The 21,826-nt window shown below is 40.6% G+C and overlaps 1 protein-coding gene across 1 annotated transcript in view; it reads right to left on the bottom strand.

The window, feature by feature from the left end:
* Positions 1-3,113: 3,113 nt before the first annotated feature.
* SLC38A1 (solute carrier family 38 member 1) overlaps positions 3,114-21,826 on the bottom strand; it is a 540,785-nt gene continuing 522,072 nt past the window's right edge. Inside the window, exon 17 of the transcript XR_014026881.1 lies at positions 3,114-3,168. The gene's annotated coding sequence lies outside the window, so the exon portion shown is untranslated. The remainder of the gene's footprint in view (positions 3,169-21,826) is intronic.

Consider the following 21,826-nt stretch of genomic DNA (forward strand, 5'->3'; position numbering starts at 1 on the left):
ATATGACGCTGGAAGATCAGCACCTCAGGTCGGAAAGCGTCCAATATGCTACTAGGGAAGAGCAGAGGGCTAGTACTAGTAGCACCAGAAAGAATGAAGCGACTGGGCCAAAGCCAAAAGGACGCTCAGCTGTGGATGTATCTGGTGGTGAAAGGAAAGTCCGATGCTGTAAAGATTTTTTCTCCATAGGAACCTGGAATGTACCATATTTTCCGGCGTATAAGATGACTGGGTGTATAAGACGACCCCCTACATTTCCTGTTAAATTATAGGGTTTGGGCTATACTCGCCGTATAAGACTACCCCTCTTCCAATGCACACCAAATAAAAATTAAAAAACATCAGATTTGATTTTAATATGGTAATTTTAATTCAAATGCTTATGACATGCAGGTGCTTAGTAGGAAAACTGTCACTTATAAACATAAGGCTGTTTGTCATCAAACATGTAAACATAAAACTGCAAGTGGATTAAATAATAATAATAATAATAATAATAATAATAATAATAATAATAATAAGAAGAAGAAGAAGAAGAAGAAGAAGAAGAAGAAGAAGAAGAAGAAGAAGAAGAAGAAGAAAAAGAAGAAGAAGAAGAAGTTGGAGGGGACCTTGGAGGTCATCTAGTCCAACCCCCTGCTAAGGCAGGAAACCCTATACCATTTCAGACAAATGGCTGTCCAGTCTCTTCTTAAAAACTTCCAGTGTTGGAGCATTCACCACTTCTGGAGGCAGGTTGTTCCACTGGTTAATTGTTCTAACTGTCAGGAAGTTTCTCCTTAGTTCTAGGTTGCTTCTCTCCTTGACTAGTTTCCATCCATTGCTTCTTGTCCTGCTTTCAGGTGCTTTGGAGAATAGCTTGACTCCCTCTGCTTTTTGGCAGCCCCTGAGATATTGGGTCACTGCTATCATGTCACCCCTCACCCTTCTCTTCGTTAAACTACACATACCCAATTCCAGCAACCGTTCCCTATTTTCCTAATTCACTTTTTTACTTTTCCTAATTCACTCTAAAGCTTTCCCTGCGCAGAGCCTTACGTAAAACCAGCTGCCTGCAATTAGTGCAGGTTCGCATCCCACCAGGCTCAAGGTTGACTCAACTTTCCATCCTTCCAAGGTAGGTAAAATGAGGACCCAGATTGTTGGGGGCAATAAGCTGACTTTGTAATAATGCTGCTTGGGGGGGGGGGGTGAAAGCCCTAATAAACAGGCATATACACAGAATGAAGGCTATTGCTAAGCACATTGATTTGTGCTTTAAATTGTAAGCCACCCTGAGTCTTCGGAGAAGGGCAGGATATAAATGGGATTTTTTTAAAAAAAACACCAAATGGGAGATCCGCTCCAGGTTTTCCAGCCAGCCCGCCCAGTTCCTGAGTCAAATGTGTCCTTAGAGCTAAGCCCCTGCTCGGGCTGCTGCCTTCCCCACCTGCCTTTCAAGTTGGGATATACTACAGGTGCTCTTCAACTTTAGAAGAAAAGACGCCCAGACCCCAGCCTGTAAAAAATCACAGACTGCAGCTTCTTCTCCAATTGGTCCCGCTTTCCCTGCGCAGACTAAATGGGAGATCCGCTCCAGGTTTTCCAGCCAGCCCTGTCCCTAAATTTTCAGCACCTGGCGTATAAGATGACCCCTGACTTTTGAGAAGATTTTCATGGGTTAAAAAGTAGTCTTATACGCCGGAAACTACGGTAAGATGAATCAAGGCAAGCTGGAAATGGTCAAACAAGAGATGACAAGACTGAATATCGACATCTTAGGAATCAGCGAACTAAAATGGACAGGAATGGGTGAATTTAATTCAGATGACCATCAGGTATACTACTGCGGGCAAGAATCCCTCAGAAGAAATGGAGTAGCCTTCATAGTCAATAAAAGAGTAGGAAAAGCAATACTGGGATACAATCCCCAAAATGACAGAATGATCTCAGTGCGAATCCAAGGCAAACCATTCAATATCACAGTAGTCCAAGTATATGCCCCAACCACCGGTGCTGAAGAGGATGAAATTGACCGGTTCTATGAAGCCCTACAGCACCTTACAGAACTAACACCAAAAAATGATGTCCTTATCATCATGGGAGATTGGAATGCTAAAGTAGGAAACCAAAAGATAACCGGAATAACAGGCAAGTTTGGCCTTGGAGGACAAAATGAAGCAGGGCACAGGGTGATAGAATTTGGAGAAGCTCTATACAGTCAGTAAAAACAAGACCATGAGCTGACTGTGGCTCAGACCATGAGCTTCTCATTGCAAAGTTTAGGCTTAAACTGAAGAAAGTAGGGAAAAGCACTAGGCCACTCAGGTATGAACTAAATGATATCCCTGACAAATATACAGTAGAGGTGACAAATAGATTTAAGGAATTAAATCTGATAGACACAGTGCCTGAAGAACTAGGGTCAGAGGTTCGCAACATTGTACAAGAAGTAGCAACTAAAACCATCCAAAAGAAAAAGAAATGCAAGAAAGCAAAATGGCTGTCTGAGGAAGCTTTGCAAATAGCTGAGGACAGGAGGGAAGCAAAAGGCAAGGGAGAAAAAGAAAGATACACTCAATTGAATGCAGAATTCCAGAGAATAGCTAGAAGAGATAAGAATGCCTTCTTAAATGAACAGTGCAAAGAAATAGAAGAAAACAATAGAATAGGGAGGACCAGAGATCTCTTCAAGAAAATTGGAGAGATGAAGGGAACGTTTCATGCACAAATGGGCATGATAAAGGACCAAAATGGCAGTGACCTAACAGAGGCAGAAGAGATTAAGAAGAGGTGGCAAAATTACAAAGAAGAACTGTACAAGAATGAGCTTAACGTCCCAGATAACCATGATGAGGTGGTCACTGACCTCGAGCCAGACATCCTAGAATGTGAAGTGAAGTGGGCCTTAGAAAAGCTGAGCAACAACAAAGTTAGTGGAGGTGACAGTATTCCAGCTGAGCTATTCAAAATCTTAAAAGATGATGCAATAAAAGTGCTACACTCAATTTGCCAGCAAATTTGGGAAACTCAACAGTGGCCACAGGATTGGAAAAGATCAGTTTACATTCCAATTCCAAAGAAAGGCAGGCCAAAGAATGTTCAAACTATTGCACCATTGCACTCATTTCACATGCTAGTAAAGTTATGCTTAAAATCCTACAAGCTAGACTCCAGCAGTATGTGGATCTAGAACTACCAGAGGTACAGGCAGGATTTCGAAGAGGCAGAGGAACTAGAGATCAAATTGCCAACATACGCTGGATCATGGAGAAAGCTAGGGAGTTCCAGAAAAACATCGACTTCTGCTTCATTGACTATACTAAAGCATTTGATTGTGTGGATCACAACAAACTGTGACAAGTTCTTAAAGAGATGGGAGTACCAGACCATCTTATTTGTCTCTTGAGAAACATATATGCGGGTCAAGAAACAACAGTGAGAACTGGACACAGAACCACTGACTGGTTCAAAATTGGGAAAGGAGTCTGGCAAGGCTGTGTACTGTCACCCTGCCTGTTTAACGTATATGCAAAGCACATCATGAGAAATGCAGGACTAGATGAATCAAAAGTTGGAATTAAGATTGCCGGGAGAAATATCAACAACCTAAGATATGCAGATGATACCACTCTAATGGCAGAAAGTGAAGAGGAACTAAAGAGCCTCTTGTTGCGAGTGAAGAAGGAGAGTGCAAAAGTAGGGTTGAAACTAAACATTAAGAAAACCAAGATCATGGCATCCAGCCCTCTCAATTCCTGGCAAATAGATGGGGAAGAAATGGAGGTAGTGACAGATTTTATTTTCCTGGGCTCCAAGATCACTGCAGATGGGGAGAAATTAAAAGACGCTTGCTCCTGGGGAGGAAAGCCATGGTAAACCTAGACAGCACACTAAAAAGCAGAGACATCACCCTGCCAACAAAAGTGTGTATAGTCAAGGCTATGGTCTTCCCAGTTGCAATGTATGGCTGTGAAAGTTGGACCATAAGAAAGGATGAGTGCCAAAGAATTGAAGCCTTTGAACTATGGTGCTGGAGAAGACTCCTGCGAGTCCCTTGGACTGCAAGGCGATCAAACTGGTCAGTCCTAGAGGAGATCAACCCTGACTGCTCTTTAGAAGGCCAGATCCTGAAGTTGAAACTCAAATACTTTGGCCACCTTATGAGAAGGAAGGACTCACTGGAGAAGAGCCTAATGCTGGGAAAGGTTGAGGGCAAGAGAAGAAGGGGACAACAGAGAATGAGGTGGCTGGATGGAGTCACTGAAGCAGTAAGTGTGAGCCTAAATGGACTCCAGAAGATGGTAGAGGACAGGAAGGCCTGGAGGAATGTTGTCCATGGGGTCGCGATGGGTCGGACACGACTTCGCAACTAACAACAACAACAAACTGTTTCTAGTCCAAACGGTAAATGTATGATGACTTGGGCATTCCTTGCTGCCTATCCATTACTTGCTAGAATACTTAAGCATTGCTTTAGTTAGTATAAGAAATTCACCAAGAATTAACTTTTTTAAAAAGATCCAGAGCTGCATTTTGCTTTGGTGCTCTGTCTAGGCTAGGGTCATAGGAGGATGACCAGTGATGGCGTACTACCAGACTGGGAAGAACCAATTTTTTTACTCTTAAAAAAAAATATGTTAAAAGGAAAACTCTTTGCAGTGGAACCCATTTTGTTCTTCAACCAGCTTCCAAAAAGATAAAATTGCTCTACTTTGAGTAGTTAAAGGTTTTATTGGTTGTGGTGGTAGTTTAAGTACCAGCCTTTTAACCTTCAAAAAAAGTCCAGATTATTTTGGTACCACATACCGTGCAAATATCTACAACTGATTCCTAGCATTTAGGACCTTGATATCATTCTTTATTGTGTTGCTTTACTAACATATGAGATCTATTTATTTTAAAAATACTTTTTCTCGTAAAGAGGCATTTGTAAGCGAAAGGCCTACCAATACTTTCCAATGCTTGGTATTGACTATGTTAGCTATGTAAATTTCTGGCTTTCAGACTAACAGTTCTTCTAATCTGGAGTTTGACCATTGTTCAGTATCATTATCCTATCAATTAGGGCTACTTTTGCTTCAAGACATTCAGTCCAGTTATTTGAATAATAAAAATGCAATGTTGAACTATTTAAAATAGCATATCCTCATTAAAATATAATTCTAGGACAGTTCACAATGCAACCATAATACCAACATAGAACACAAAGCTAGAAATAGCAAAAACAGTATAGATAAATCATATTTAAGTAGCCTAGATTATTTTTTAAAATGCATATAAAATAGCAAAACTAAATAACAGATTGGCACAAAATGCAACATTTCATATCTGCCAAAGAAAACAGCCCTCAAGCAAGAGAAAACAAATCAGCCTTCTCCCTAGTTAATATCACCCCTGAAAAAGGCATTTCGATAAAAACTTCAGCAGAAAAGCTTAATGCACAACCACAGCATATTTCTGTAGCAGAAGATAACAGTATAACACAACAACAGAGTTGGAAGGGGCCTTGGAGATCTTCTAGTCCAGGGGTCGGCAACCTGAAACAGCAAAAGAGCCACTCGGAACCGGTTCCGTCACACACACAAAAAGCTGGTCATTGATTTCTTGCAACAACTATAGAAAGAGAATGCCATTGACAAGCCACAATACTACCGTCTTTACCTGGGGAAGCCACACTGTGCATGTATGGACTCCTCAAAATCCACAGAGGGAACACCATTCAGACCAAATGTCAGCAGCATCAATTCTATCACCTACAACAGTGATGGCGAACCTTTTAGAGACCAAGTGCCCAAAAACCGGCCCTGGCTGCACCCTGCCCGCCTGCTCCGCCCCCAGTCCGCCCTTGCCCACCCACTCACAGGGCCACTCACTGCCTCTACGGCCTGCCACAGATCACCCAGGCAGCCCAGCAATGCCATGGCAGCCACACCCTCCGCCCGTGCCCCGCAGCATCAACTGTGCGCAACAGAGTGTGAGGGCAGAGTCTTGTCCCCGCTGCCCAACTGCCATTTCCTTAGCTACACTGCTCCCTGTGGGCCGAATTCAGGGGTGACTCTCCTCCGGGGGTGCTGCTGGTGAGGAGTGGGCCATGGGGGGAGGTGGGGCTGGGGCAATGGTGCATGTGCCCACAGAGAGGGCTCTGAGTGCCACCTCTGGCACGCGTGCCATAGGTTCACCTCCAATGACCTATAACATTGCAAAACATCTAACCACCTTATTAGCTCCTTTACTTGGCAACACCACCCATCACATCAACAATTCACAGGACTTCGCCAGCAAGGTTTGGAAACTAAAACTGGACCCGGATGATACCATGGTTTCCTATGATGTGACTTCCCTCTTCACCTGCATTTCAACAACTGAAGCTGTCATGGTAGTGAAGAAATGACTGCTACAAGACAGCATCATAGGTGACAGAACCAATCTCATCCCAGGCCACATATGCACCATGCTGGACCTCTGCCTCACCACTACCTATTTTAAATACAATGAAAGTTTCTACAGACAAAAACACGGTTGTGCCATGGGTTCACCTGTGTCCCCCATTGTGGCCAATCTCTACATGGAAGAGGTAGAAACCAAAACCCTAGACTCCTTCGCAGGAATTCCAACCACTCACTGGTATAGGCATGAGGACGATACTTGGGTCAAGATCAAAACACAGGAATTAGATACATTCACCAAATACATCAGTTCTGTGGACAGATACATCAAATTAACATGGAAGATGTTAAGAAAAATATTCTGGCTTTCCTGGACTGTGTACTAACATTAAGGAGCTCCTCCATAACAGACAAAAAAGAAAACCATAAATGAAGCAACATAGTCATTCCATATGTTGCAAGAATATCAGAAAAACTCAGGAGGAACTTCAGCCAACACAACATACATGTACACTTCAAACCCATGAATACACTAAGGCAGAAGCTTCTCCACCCCAAGGATAAAACACCAAGACACAAACTGAGCAATGTGGTATATGCAGTACAATGCAGTCAGCCATGTGCAGATATCTACACTGGGGAAACAAAACAACCATAAACGTATGGCACAACATAAGAGAACAAACCCATCAGGAAAAGATTCAGCATCCATCTGCATTTAAAAGACAAAAGCCATTCTTTTGAAGACAGCAAAGTCCACATTTTGGACAGAGAGGACTGCTGGTTTGAAAGACAGGTCAAAGAGCCTATCTGTGTCAAAAGTGAACAGTTCTCTCAACAGAGGGGGAGGAATATGACATCATCTATCTCCAGTCTACCACATAGTCCTTTCAGCAGTTCCAAAAAGGCTCCACACCCATTTGCAATATTCAGGTAACCCTGACGACACAGATAAATATCCAGGTGTCCTCAACGACTCTGTAAAATAATGCAAATGACCAGCTGTCTGCAAGGAGTATAAATCCTTCCATTCCCACCATCCAGTCAGAGCTGAAGAAGCTTCTTGGATGAGAAACGAAATGTCTTCAAAGGAAAAACAGAAAGTCCAGTTGCCTCGTGAAAAAACAGCTTTGGGATAAGGAACCAGGTGATTAGTACAAGTTTTGAAATTGAAAAACTGAACTCTCTAAAGTAGTTAATTTCATTCCTTTTATATTTAGGTGCTTGCTAACTTACTAGAGATTCACATCAAACAATGTTATAATAGTAATATCCACTGTATTTACATTTTGGGGACTTATATTGTGTGAAAGATTATGCCTGGCCAAAGAATTGCCAACCTCATTCTAAATGCCTATGGTAGCAAGATATCAAAAGTTCACTTACAGGCAAAGTGACACCAAACGCAAGCTCACATTAAAAATATAAAATTATTCTGAGGATTATATTGATTGTACTTAGACTGTGTATGACTATATTTCTGTACATTCCTCCTACATTTTCAATTAAATTATATCTTTCAATTATGTCTTTAAGTAGCATGATAAAATAATGAAATGAGGTCAGTGATGATAGTATTATGATACAAATGTTTTTTCTGTATTCCACATACAATACTAATACCAAAACCACCATTTATGGCAGTTCTAAGTAACATAAATCTCTTATATATGAGTTACTGCATTTTCTTTATGAATTTCTGAAACAATTATATGGGTAGAAGTAGTTGCATTTGAAATCCATCAGAAATCTTTCAAACATTATTTTCTAGATTTTTTCCTAGTTCACATTTTTCCTATAGGCAATTCTTTTCTTCATTCAGAAAAAACTTTTCCTAACTCACAGGTGATATTAATAGACTTCCCTTTCGCTTATATTACCGAATAGTATAATATAATAGCTTGTATTAGTACTACATAATTTCTATTTTCAGCAAGCAGTTCTGCAGCATGGAATATTACCAGCAAGAAATGGATCTATTTTGGTAGTCCTCGAGTTACGAATGTAATGGAGCTTGCCCATTCTATTCGTAACTCAAAAATTCATGGGAGTGAATCTTGTACCTTGAACAAGATCACTCCCTACTTGTTAAGACGCACGCAATTCGTTAAGTGCACATGAGGTATCTCAGGGTGGGGAAGGCCATGGGGGGCCTAGTGATGGAACACACCTTCCCGATCCACTAAGATACCTCCCTTCTTGCTTCCCCCTCCCTTCTTGCCACATCGGACTCACTTACCTTGAAAATATCTGTCTCCTCTCTGCCACAGTTCCTCCTGAGGGACAGGAGAGAGGAGAGTCAATGGAAGCCCGAGTGCCATAATATTGTGTGAGTTCAGGCACCAATCCTCTTTTACAGAAAATGGGTGCCTGAACTCTCATGCTGTTTGCGGTGACTGTCTCCTGCTGCCCCCATCTTCAGAGCCATGTGGCCACTGTTCCCGGAATGCAGGCTGGGAGAGCCTTCTGCCTGCCTCCCAAGGGTGGTTCCAGGCCTTGGATGAATGCTCCAAGCTGCTGCTGCCTGGAATGGAGCCTCTGGAGGTTGGATCCAGGCCTCGGAGGCCTCCTCCAAGCCATTGCTGCCAGGAACAAAGATCGGGGGAGGCTTCTGTGGGCCTCCGAAGGTTGCATCCAGGCCTCAGAGGACTGCTCCAAGCTGTTTGTGCCCAAAATGTAGATTGGGGGGTAGCTTCTGCATGCCTTTGGAGGTTGAATCCAGGCCTCAGAGCACTGCTCCAAGCTGCTGCCGCCCAGAACAGAGCCTCTGGAGGTCAGAGCCAGGCCTCGGAGGCGTTGTCCAAGCTATTGCCGCTTGGAATGGAGATCGGGGAGGCTTCTGCCTGCCTCTGGAGGTCAGATCCAGGGCTCCGAGGCCTCCTCCAAGCTATTGTCCAAGATGGTGGCAGCGTAGGAAGCAGCATCGGATCACAGAGAGAGAAGTAACCAAACTAAGTAGGAAGGTACTAGAAGAGGGGAGAAAAAGGGAGGAAAAAGAAGCAGAAAGTTAGATAAGGAAGATAGAAAGGATTAAGGAAAAGAAGAAATTAGGGCAAGGAGGAAAACACCTGCAAACAGGAGCTCAGTGAATGAACGGCTACACATGGAGTCAGAGGCAGCCGGCAGCAGAGAACAAGAGAGCCAGCTCAAGAGCACAGCTAAGCAGCTCAATGCTGGAGAAAAAAAAGGTAAGAGAGCAGTGAACCAGCAGCTGAATAGCAGACAAGGAGGGAGACTGTTGGAGATAGCGAACCGACAAGTTCGCAAGCTTAATGGTTGCCCACCTGACTCTTGTATCTGCAAGAGGAATTAACTGTTCAAAGGGATGTTCTGCATGAAACTTCATCCAGGCTATGAGACGCCCAGCTGCACTCGAGAGGCCTACACAAGAAACCAAAGGCCCATTGAAGAGGAACCGGAGTACCCCTGCCCATCTGACAGAGTGGCCACACAGGATCATAAAGGGGACACTGGAGGACTTCTAGGCCAATGGAAGCCTACTTGAAAGGCACAGCGACCCAACCCAACCCAATGAAGTGGAGACTGGCACAACAAACCGGAGACTGGCATAGCAGCTTGAATGGAGAAGAGTCAGCTGACAGCAGCGCGAAGCAGCAGACTGGTGAGGAGGCTGGGGGCAGCGCAGAGATGGTGGACGGCAGCAGCAACAGACCGGAGGCCTGCAGGCAACAGCGTGGTTTTTTAAAAACTTTTTATTAATTTTCCAATGTTACAATTATATCTTTGAAAAGCAATGTGGTGTCTGGGTTACAATAGTTCCATTTCATACAAATGTATGTTATTACAAATCTCCAACTATTACAGCCAATATATCCTCTCTTTTTTCCTTTAATACATATTGTCTCTTCTCTAAATTAACATACTTCTTATTTTATCCATCAGCTATTTAGTAGTTTTCTTACATTTATCAATAATTTTATATATTTTATTTATTTTGACATTCCATCTTTAGACCATCAATAAACTTATAAATTTTGCCGGCTTTAATTTTGCATTAATATTTAAGTTAAACATTTAATATTTGTCATTTCCAAATTTCTGAATGACCCCACTTCCCTTTGTCAGAATTCTCCCCAAGACCTATTGTTCCAGATACACATCTTATCTATTTCATTTCAAGGTTGACTCAGCCTTCCATCCTTCCGAAGTAGGTAAAATGAGGACCCAGATTGTTGGGGGCAATTAAGCTGACTTTGTAATAATGCCGCTTGGGGTGTGTGTGAAAGCCCTAATAAGCAGGCATATACATAGAATGAAGGCTACTGCTAAGCTTGTAAGCCGCCCTGAGTCTTCGGAGAAGGGCGGGATATAAATGGAATTAAAATAAAAATAAAAATAAAAAATATCAACAGATTAGTAGTACAATATAATATTCTTATTTTCATTATAATTTCCACATATTGTAGATTCAATAACCAAGATTTCTCCCATTTCAGCATTTAGTACATCCTCTCTCTTCTTCTTTATGTCCGTTCTCTCATATTTAGGCTTATAATTTTATTCTTATCACTACATCCAAACATACTGATTACGTTACACCACTCTTAACATATATATGTCTTAATCACTTTCATTTAACCTTTATAAACAACTCAATATTTCAATTTAACTATTGATATTAATCTAGATTTTAGTTACCCAACATTTTTCTTTATCTTCACATCATAACAATATCTCATATTCAAGATGCGGGTCCTATCTACTTAGATATATTCTATTTTAGGCCTGTTAGATATGTGCACACTCCATTCTTCTTCAGTCTTCTGGCTTTTTTCCTTTTGTCACTGCGTTTTTTAGTGTTTGTCAGTAAGCTCGATGAAGTCTGTTTATTTTCAAGCTGTATTGTTTGTTTGTTTGTTTGTTTGTTTGTTTGACTTATATACCGCTCTATTCCCATAGGACTCAGGGCAGTTTACAGGGCAATTAAAACCATACAATACAAAAGTTAAAATAAATTTAAAACAATTAATTAAATTTAAGCCCAAAAGTTAAAACTTTAAAACCCAATTAAAACCCCTCAGTCTAGGCCAGACAGCTCAAAGAGCCAAGTTTTTAGGTCCCGGTGAAATGAACGGAGGTCGGGGGCAGTCCTAAGTTCCATAGGAAGTTGGTTCCAAAGGGCAGGCACACCCACAGAGAAGGCCCTCTCTCTGGGAGTCACCCGCCGGCAATCCTTCACCGGCGGTACCCTAAGAAGGCCCTCCCTGTGGGAGCGCACAGGACGATGGGGAGTTAATGCCGGCAGCAGGTGTTCCCTCAGCAGGTGTTCCCTCCCTTGTTATCATATCATTGTGACAATGGTGAGTGTCACATGTTCAGCCATGTTTTTTTGTTTGGTTTTATATTTATTACTGTGTGCGCATGTCCAAAACAAAAGTTTCTTTCTCTTTCCTTTTCTTTGTGCTGTCTGGTGAGATAGACATGTAGTCATGAGTCTTTCTTAGTTTTTACAAGTTTCTTTGTAATTAAAAGTTTTATAGTAGAATATATGCTTCAGGGTTTCTTTATTTTTACCTGATGTTCACCATGCATCAAATGAACCATGGTTCATCACCCTCTGATAGGGAGTTTTTGATTTACTCCCTGACATGGTAATAATAATAATAATGAGTTGGAAGGGACCTTGGAGGTCATCTAGTCCAACCCCCTGCTAAGGCAGGAAACCCTATACCATTTCAGACAAATGGCTGTCCAGTCTCTTCTTAAAAACTTCCAGTGTTGGAGCATTCACCACTTCTGGAGGCAGGTTGTTCCACTGGTTAATTGTTCTGTCAGGAAGTTTCTCCTTAGTTCTAGGTTGCTTCTCTCCTTGACTACTTTCCATCCGTTGCTTCTTGTCCTGCTTTCAGGTGCTTTGGAGAATAGCTTGACTCCCTCTTCTTTGTGGCAGCCCCTGAGATATTGGAACACTGCTATCATGTCACCCCTCACCCTTCTCTTCATTAAACTACACATACCCAATTCCAGCAAACGTTCCCTATATGTTTTAGCCTCCAGTCCCCCAATTATCTTTGTTGCTCTTCTCTGTACTCTTTCTAGAGTCTCGACATATTTTTTACATCGTGGTGACCAAAACTGGATGCAGTATTCCAGGTGTGGCCTTACCAAGGTGTAGTTATCCTAGACTCCCAAAGACCTTTTTGCCTTCTATATTAAAAGTTGTAAAGTCCTACATTCCTGTCTCTGGTGATAAAACCTCTGCCTCCCCCATTTACAATTGTAAAGTCCTACATTCCTGTCTCTGGTAATAAACCTCTGCCTTCTCCATTTACAATTGTATACAACAAATACCTCTGCCTCCTTCATTTACAATTGTATATAACAAGACTTGTCTCCTGTAATTGTCCTTGCCTCAAGTTATGCCTTCCTGTGATAACCCTTGTCTTCTCTGTTAGCATTTGTATATGGTTCCTGTCTCCTGTAATTGTCCTTGCCTCAAGTTATGCCTTCCTGTGATAATCCTTGTCTTCTCTGTTAGCATTTGTATACGATAAGCTATGCTTTATTGTTTCCTGTGATGACCTTTGCCCTCTTCATTAGCAGTTGTATGCAATGAGCCATGTTTTCCTATGACCTCCCATATGTGTGTACTTCCCCCTCCCTGGTGAAACTGCTCAATAAAAGAGTGCTGTGCAAAGCTGTTCGGGGGCAACACCATCCACCCCGGGCACTCTGTGCTCTCTCACCTTGAACAAACTTGTGTTGGTGCCTCAGTTTGTCCTAGGATTCTGTTCCTGCGCTATCGCAGTTCCCAAGTGTGACCGTCGGAACGTCCGGCACACTGGGTCGGTGGCAAAGGGCAAAATCCTTCCGTATTCAAGGTGTTCACCCTTGCGAGGGTCCCTCTAAATTCTCACCCCTGTTACGGGGCTCTAAGAGTTGAGGCCGGAACCCTGACCGGTCGCTCGACGCGACACCAAGGCATTGTAAAGTTCTCAACAAATTTGGACTCAATTAGAAGCATGTTATCGGCCTACGTCAATTGAGTCTACATGTTTGCTTTTGTCCGAGTTCCATGGCTCTAGATTAAAACCTGGTGAACATATTGGAGAACACTTAACTAAAATGAAAGGAATAAGAAAAGAACTGGGTGAAAAAGGCTATCCTATTGATGACTTTCAAATGATCAGCATTATTATCCTCATTGAACTATGAATGGAAAGATGCTATTACCAAGATTAATCAAGTGCCCATTGCTCAACGCACAGTGGATCATGTATGCAGAATTTTAACCGAAGAAGAGGCACTTATGCAAGCCATGCCACATTTAAGAGGACCACCTGCATCAAGAGCTCCAGTGAGGCGTTCCTTCCATGGAAGAGCCTACATTCCAAGGATGCCAAGATGTTAAATCTGCAATCGTGTGGGACATGCCACCCGGGATTGTCCCCAACGATTTCCAGTGCCTGCCATGTACCAGCCCAGAGGAACAGATTCCAGAGGAGGCAGAGGTAGAAGCGGACGACAAGGTTGTGGTCGTGGTCCCAGGCGTGATCCGCAAGCTCCACTTGCCACATTGGCTTTAACCAACGATCCACAACCTCAACCAGAGAACGACAGATGACTTCTTTGGACTTTGGACAGTGGAGTAGCATTACATGTTACCTATAGAAAAGAGCTTTATACAGAGATGCACGAGCCTGAACCTGAACTTTGTGAGCTTTACTCTTTTTCAAATCATTCTGTTCAGGTCATGGGAAAAGGAACTGTTTATCTTGAAGAGCTCAATGCATTTATTCCTGATGTTTATTAAGTACCATCAGCTAATAGTAATTTGCATCATCTTGAAAAAGCAAGTTATGTAGTTAAAGATGGAGATATTGTTGCTGAAACCACGTTGATTGGTGGTGTTTATTACATAAAGCCAAAGTCTAAGCAGCAAGAGCAGGCAAGTATACAAGATCCAAAAAGGGAGAGTGCAGGCCCAGGGAGAGATGTCCCAGAGAGAGATCCTGTTACTATTTCAAAGGCTCCTAAAGCTAACAGGAAGACAAATAAGACACAGGTTGCTCACAGCAAGCCTGATGTTCCTAATAAACATGCTAATGTTGAGAATTCACTAACAGGTAAACCTTTGCATTACAGGTGTATCCATAAGTGGCATAGAAGATTGGGTCACGCCAGTTTCTGTGTTCTGAAGAAGATGCCAGAGTTCGCAAAAGGTTTGAATCTAAAGGGGTGTAAGGTGTTCTTGGATTGTGCTGTCTGCAAAAAATCCAAATCCAAAGCAGCAAGCAATTCCAAAGCGCACTACATGCCTGTCAACATGCATTTTTGATTTGGTACACACTGACATAGTGGGTCCTTTTACACCAACAATTGGTGGTAAAAGATATTTCTTGACAATTGTTGATAATTACTCTAGATATGGATATGTATTTCCTATGAAAGAAAAATCTGAGACCTTTCAGATCTTTAAAGACTTTGCTGCTCTTGTATATACCCAACACGAAGTCAGCATCGCCAGAATTCAGAGTGATCGTGGTGCTGAATTCATGTCTCAGCATTTTCAGGACTGGATGCGTAAGAATGGCACACTACACCAGACCTCAACTCCTTACACTCCAGCTGAAAATGGAGTGGCAGAACGCAGAAACGGGGTTCTGCAAACAATGATGCGTTGCCTACTTGAAGATGCTAACCTCAGTCTTCCATACTGGGGTGAGGCTATTAAAAATGCTAATCATATCATCAACCGTACTTGGAGTAGTGTAATAAATCAGACCCCTTATTTCATGTTATATGGACACAAGCCTGATCTCTCGCATCTCCATATTTTTGGTTCATACGCTATGGTGAATATTCCTTTAGCTCAAAGAAAGAAAGGAGGTCCTGCAGCAAAAAGAATGAGATTTATGGGTATTGATAATTCAAAATGGAGCAAATACATTGACTCTTCTCATGTAATAGTGATTTCACAATCCACTACTTTTGAGGAAGATGCTGACTGGTCCAGGATTCATTCTAACGATCCTGGAGTTTATTTTCCTAGAGATGCTGCTGCTAATGCCACGCAGCCTGATGATCAAGATTCACAGGCGAATATTCCTTCCACGAGTTCTTCTCAACCTACTGTTCCGTCTTTGCAAGCCGCCGATGCTGCCGCTGGCGACGATGAAGACGAGGACGAAACGGAACAATGGATGGTTGTTCCAAGATGTTCCAAGAGGACCACAAAGGGAATCCCTCCAAAACAGTATTCGTGGCAAGTTATGAAAGCACCTTTACCTTTGATTTGTAATCTTACACTTCCTCCTGATAAGTTCACACAAATCAAACATCTTCCTGAAGCAGAGCAAGATAAATGGTATGAGGCAATGCAGGCTGAAATGGACAGTCTAAAGAAACTTCAAGTGTTTACGCCTGCAAGCCCTCCAGCAAACAAGAAAGTTATTGGCACTCGATGGGTCTACAGAATTAAAAAGAAGCCAAATGGTGAGTCGTTGTATAAGGCCAGACTTGTAGCTCAGGGTTTCTCTCAACGTTATCCTGAGGACTATACAAATACTTATTCACCCACAGTGCGGACTGAGAGTGTGAAAATCGCCTTAGCCACTGCAACTATTCTTGGTTTAGAGGTTTTCCAGTTTGATGTTGAAACGGCTTATCTACACGCTGATCTAGATGAAGACATCTATGTGAAAGGTCCTCCAGGTTTCCGACAACAGGAAGGGAATACTTGGTTTCTGCACAAAAGTCTTTATGGTCTGAAACAGTCTGGTTTAATGTGGTATTTATGTCTTTCTGACAAACTAAATTCAATGGGCTTTATTACCGTAAGTCCGAAACAGATGAATGCATGTTTACTAAAACATCTGATAATAGGTATGAGATAGTTCTTGTTTATGTTGATGATTTTGTTTATATTGGTCCAAATAAGATGAGCGAGATTTTGGTAAAGCTTTACAAAAGTATGTCACATTGAAGTCTTTAGGATATATAAACACTTATTTGGGTGTTCAAGTTGTCAAAACTCAGAAGGGGTTTAGTCTCACACAAGAAGATAAAATTGAACAACTATTGCATCACTGTAACATGAAGGATACTAAGACAGTGAGTATACCTATGCAAACCGATTTTCACAACTTGGCACATGAACCAAGTCCTGAGTTCGAAGATCAAACACTTTATCGCTCAGTCATTGGGTCGCTGCTGTATATTAGTAGTAGTTGGACTAGACCCGACATTGCACTTAGTGTTAATCTCCTATCACGACATGTAGGCAAGGCAAAACAGTTTCATTGGACATGTGTTAAAAATTATTGAGATACTTAAAACACACTAAAAACATGAAGTTATTATTAGAATCAACACATACTGACTATGCAGAGTTATGTTGTTATGCAGATTCTGATTGGGCGAGCGATAAGAAATCACGTAAAAGTACTTCAGGTTATATGATGTTTTTAAATGGATGTCCTGTGTACTGGCGTGTGTGCAAACAGAATTTTGTTTCTTGTTCATCTACTGAAGCTGAATATACTTGTATGTCAGATGCATGTAATTTTCTAACGTGGTTTGATGCTCTAGTCACAGATATCTGGACACAGCCGATTCGACCGATCACTGTGATGGAAAATAACGAATCTGTGGTTTACATATCTGAAACACGATTTACAGGTTCTAAGTCTAGACACATTGACATCCGTTATCAAAATATAAGACAAGTAGTTAAACAAAGTTTTGTAAAATTGCAGTATGTGCCTACACATGATCAGATTGCTGATATGCTGAACAAGACACTTCCTGCAGCCCAGCATGCGTATCTGTGTAAGAAAATGTGTCTTATCTGAGTTCTGCCTTACTGACAAAAGGGGATGTCACTGCGTTTTTTAGTGTTTGTCAGTAAGCTCGATGCAGTCTGTTTTTTTTCAAGCTGTATTTTTATCTTATCACTGTAACAATGGTGAGTATCACATGTTCAGCCATGTTTTTTGTTTGGTTTTATATTTATTACTGTGTGCACATGTCCAAAACAAAAGTTTCTTTCTCTTTCCTTTTCTTTGTGCTGTCTGGTGAGATAGACATGTAGTCATGAGTCTTTCTTTGTTTTTACAAGTTTCTTTGTAATTAAAAGTTTTATAGTAGAATATATGCTTCGAGGTTTCTTTATTTTTACCTGATGTTCACCATGCATCAAATGAACCACGGTTCATTGCCCTCTGATAGGGAGTTTTTGATTTACTCCCTGACACCTTTGCCATGTCATTTTCCGTGTCCTTGCTTCAGGATCATCAAAGAATTCTTGTATTATTGTATCATATTGAGGTGACCATCCAATCTCCATTTTTGGAGGGTTGAGGGGTCTGGCAGAACTACTAAATCTTCTCATTTTTTTATAATATTTTATTAGTTTTCCAATATTTACAATAATATCTTTAAAAAGCAACGTGGTGTCCAAGTTACAATAGTTCCATTTCAGACAAGTACATATTGTTACAAATCTTCATGTTATTATAACCAATACTTCCTCTCTTTTTTCTTCATTATATACTATCTCTTATCTAAATTAACATATTTCTTATTGCTATCCATCAATCATTCAATAGTTTATTTTATTTTATTTTTTGAATATATATCCATCAATCTTTTAGTATATTTCATATTTTAACATTCCATCTTTAAAACATCAAACACCTTATCTGTTTTTTCTAGCTTTAATTTTACACTGATATTAAGATTAAAACATTTAAGATTTCTCAATTTCATATTACTAAATAACTTCTTTTTCCTTTATACAACTCTCTTCAATACCTAGTAATGTAATCCAGTTCTCATTTATCTCATTTCCATATCTATATCAATTATACAATATTTAAAATAGTAGTCATCAAGATACAAATCGCAAGGAGGAGCAAAAAGAAAAAAGAAAAAAGAGAAAGAGAAAAAAAAGAAAGAAAAAAGAAAAAGAGGACAATAAAATATTTTTGTTTCTCATTTATAGTTTCCACATATTAAAAATTAACCAAAATTTGTTCCATTTTAACATTCAATACATCCTTCATATCTCTGCATCCAAATATATTAGTTACATTCTATCATTGCCGGGACCTGAAAACTTGGCTCTTCGAGCTCTTTGGCCCAGACTGAGGGGTTTTTAGTTTTAATTGGGTTTTAGATTACTTGGGGCTTGAATTTAATTAATTGTTTTAATTGATTTTAATTTTTGTATTTTATGGTTTTAACTCCCCTGTAAACCGCCCTGAGTCTTACGGGAATAGGGCGGTATACAAATTCAATAAATAAAATAAATAAAATAAATAATTCCTAGCATATATACATCTTAACCCATATCATTTAGAAAAACTCAATATTTCAATGTTAATATTCATACATTTGTATTTGTATTATTTTTATTATTTTTATTATTTTTATTATTTTTATTTTTATTTTTATTATTATTATTATTATTATTATTATTATTATTATTATTATTATTATTATTATTATTATTATTATTATTATTATTATTATTATTATTATGCCAATACTCATCAAAACATTCTCGTAATCCCAGTACCATCCTATCTATTTTAATATTATCTATTTCAGGCCTCTTAAAAATGTTCATATTTCTTCAATCAGTCATCAAAGCATTCTTGTATTACTATATCATATTGAAGTGGACCCCCCATTTTCACCTTTGAAGAATTAAAGAATCTGCCAACAGCACCAAATCTTATTATTTTCACCTCTTGATACAATTGTCCTGGACCAAATAAACTTCCTTCCATATTTTCTCCGTCACCATCTTCAAAAACCTGTATTTGTTGACTATTTAATTCTTCTGCCAATGTATTTAATTGTTCAATTTATTCTGTTGAGTTGTGTCCCAGTAAAATATTAGTTGTAATCAGTTTGAGTTTGATTTTGTTTCATCGAGATACTTTCTAGTTCTTTTCCAAAAGCTCTTATTTCATCACCAGCTGTAGAAAGGAGCTGATAAGTTTGGTAAGATATTTCCCACAGAGCATGAATTTGTTTTTGAAACTCTTCCATTGTAAACTTTCACATCTGATGTTCAAGGCTACTCTTTATCTTGTTTTCTTAAACATTTTCTTGTTTTTTTTAAAGAGAAAGTCAGAATTGCAATTTCGAATTTAGCCACTGAGTGTCCCTTCAGTACTTTAAGAGTTCTTTTCTTTTCTAATTTCTTTCTTAAATGTTCTTTTGTTTCCAAAAAACACCCCTGAATTTGTTCACCGCCTTCCGAAGGGAGGGTTAAATTCCCCCTCCCTCTCCACAGGGGGGAAAGTACTTATCAGCTTAATTAGGTGAAAAGAAGATGATTAAGGTACAAGAGAGGAATCTTACCCTTGTCTCTTCCACGCTGCTTTAATGTTGCCTGATGGTAGCTTTGACTTCGGCTGTTTGCAGCCTAGGAACTGGCCATATTCCTATGGTCAGTCTTTTATCCGCCGGTACAAAGGGAACGCAGGCACTAACGAGGGGGTTGCTGCCCCCCTGCGCGCTTCTGCAAAAGCCCCTTCTGTATGGACACCCCTCCAGGGCGACTCTTTGGTCCTTTTAGGACCCCCCAGCGATGTGAATCTGGATATGGAAGACGGGAGCCGTCCTCCAGGCATCCATTTACGGCTGTCGGCAAACAGGAAGTCTAAATCTTCTCATAATTTCTTCCTCTTGACGTAGTTGTCCTGGACTGTTTATCTTTTTTTCCATCTGTTTCTCATTTTGATCTTCAAATTCCTTCTGGTTTATGTAGTAGGTTTTTCCCTCCATTCATTTTGTCAGATATTTTTCTGAATTTTCTCTTATCTGTACTTGTTGGGTGGTTAAATCTTCTGTCAAAATATTTGATTGTTCAATTTTTTCTGTTGTATTCTGTACAGATAGTTTATTAGTTGTAGTCAAAGTTTGGGTTTGCTTATCTAAGATGCTTTCTAGATTTTTTCCAAAAGCTCTTATTTCATCACTGGCTGTAAGAAGGAATTGGTAAGTTTGGCAAGTTATTTTCATCATAACAGAAATTTGTTTTTGCATTTCTTCCATAGTAAAAGTCTGTTCCTGATCTTCCATAGTAATGAGTTAAGTTGAAAACTTGTATAGTTCTTTTTTTCCCCTCAGTGACTAAGAAACAGCTAAGACTCTCACAGCTGGTGTTCAAGGTTACTCTTATCTTGTTTTCTAAACTGTCAGCCAGGTCTCTTTTCTTTAAAAATTGTTGTTGTTAGCTGCGAAGTCGTGTCTGAACCATCGCAACCCCATAGACAACATTCCTCCAGGCCTTCCTGTCCTCTACCTTCTTCTGGAGTCCATTTAAGCTCATGCCTACTGCTTCAGTAACTCCATCTAGCCACCTCATTCTCTGTCGTCCCCTTCTTCTATTGCCCTCAATCTTTCCCAAAATTAGGCTCTTCTCCAGTGAGTCCTTCCTTCTCATAAGGTGGCCAAAGTATTTGAGTTTCAACTTCAGGATCTGGCCTTCTAAAGAGCAGTCAGGGTTGATCTCCTCTAGGACTGACCAGTTTGATCACCTTGCAGTCCAAGGGACTCGCAGGAGTCTTCTCCAGCACCATAGTTCAAAGGCTTCAATTCTTTGCTGCTCAGCCTTTCTTATGGTCCAACTTCCACAGCCATACATTGCAACTGGGAAGACCATAGCCTTGACTATACGCACTTTTGTTGACAGGATGATGTCTCTTTTTTTTAGTGTGCTGTCAAGATTTGCCATGGCTTTCCTCCCCAGGAGGAACCGTGTTTTAATTTCTTGGCTGCAGTCCCCATCTGCAGTGATCTTGGAGCCCAGGAAAATAAAATCTGTCACTACCTCCATTTCTTCCCCATCTATTTGCCAGGAATTGAGAGAGCTGGATGCCATGATCTTGGTTTTCTTAATGTTAAGTTTCAATCTTTAAAAATAACAGATTGCACTTTCAGGTTTGGCCACAAGATGTCCCCCAACTGTTTAGAAAATTCCTTTCAATTATTTCTTCTGCTTTAGGAGGGAAAAGCCAAACTTTCAAATAAAAATAGGAAGTAAAAAGTAGATAATCAAAAGCTTTTAATCCACAAGGTTTAAAAAATAAAGTTCTAGTTGGGATCCAATTATTTTTTCAATGTTTTTTTAAAAAATCTCCCCTGTATATTCAATCGCAGCTGTTTCTGGAGGGAGGGCTAAAATCCCCCTTCCCTCTCCACAGGGGGGGAAAAGTACTTTAGCAGTTTACGTAAGTGGAAAAAAAGTTGGAATTTAAGAGAGGTAGATCTCACCCAGTCTCTTCCACGCTGCTTTAATGTTGCCTGATGGTAAGTGTGACTTTGGCTGTCCGCAGCCTAGTGACCGGCCATATTGCTATGGCCGGTCTTTCGTCTGCCGGTTCAAAGGGAATGCAGGCACTGCAAAAGCCCCTCCTGCTGGTTGCCTCTCCGGGGCAACTTTTCAGCCCTTTTAGGGCCCCCCAGCGATGCGAAACTGG

The sequence above is a fragment of the Vipera berus genome (assembly GCF_964194415.1).
Source record: "Vipera berus genome assembly, chromosome: 6".
NCBI classification, from domain to species: Eukaryota; Metazoa; Chordata; class Lepidosauria; order Squamata; family Viperidae; genus Vipera; species Vipera berus.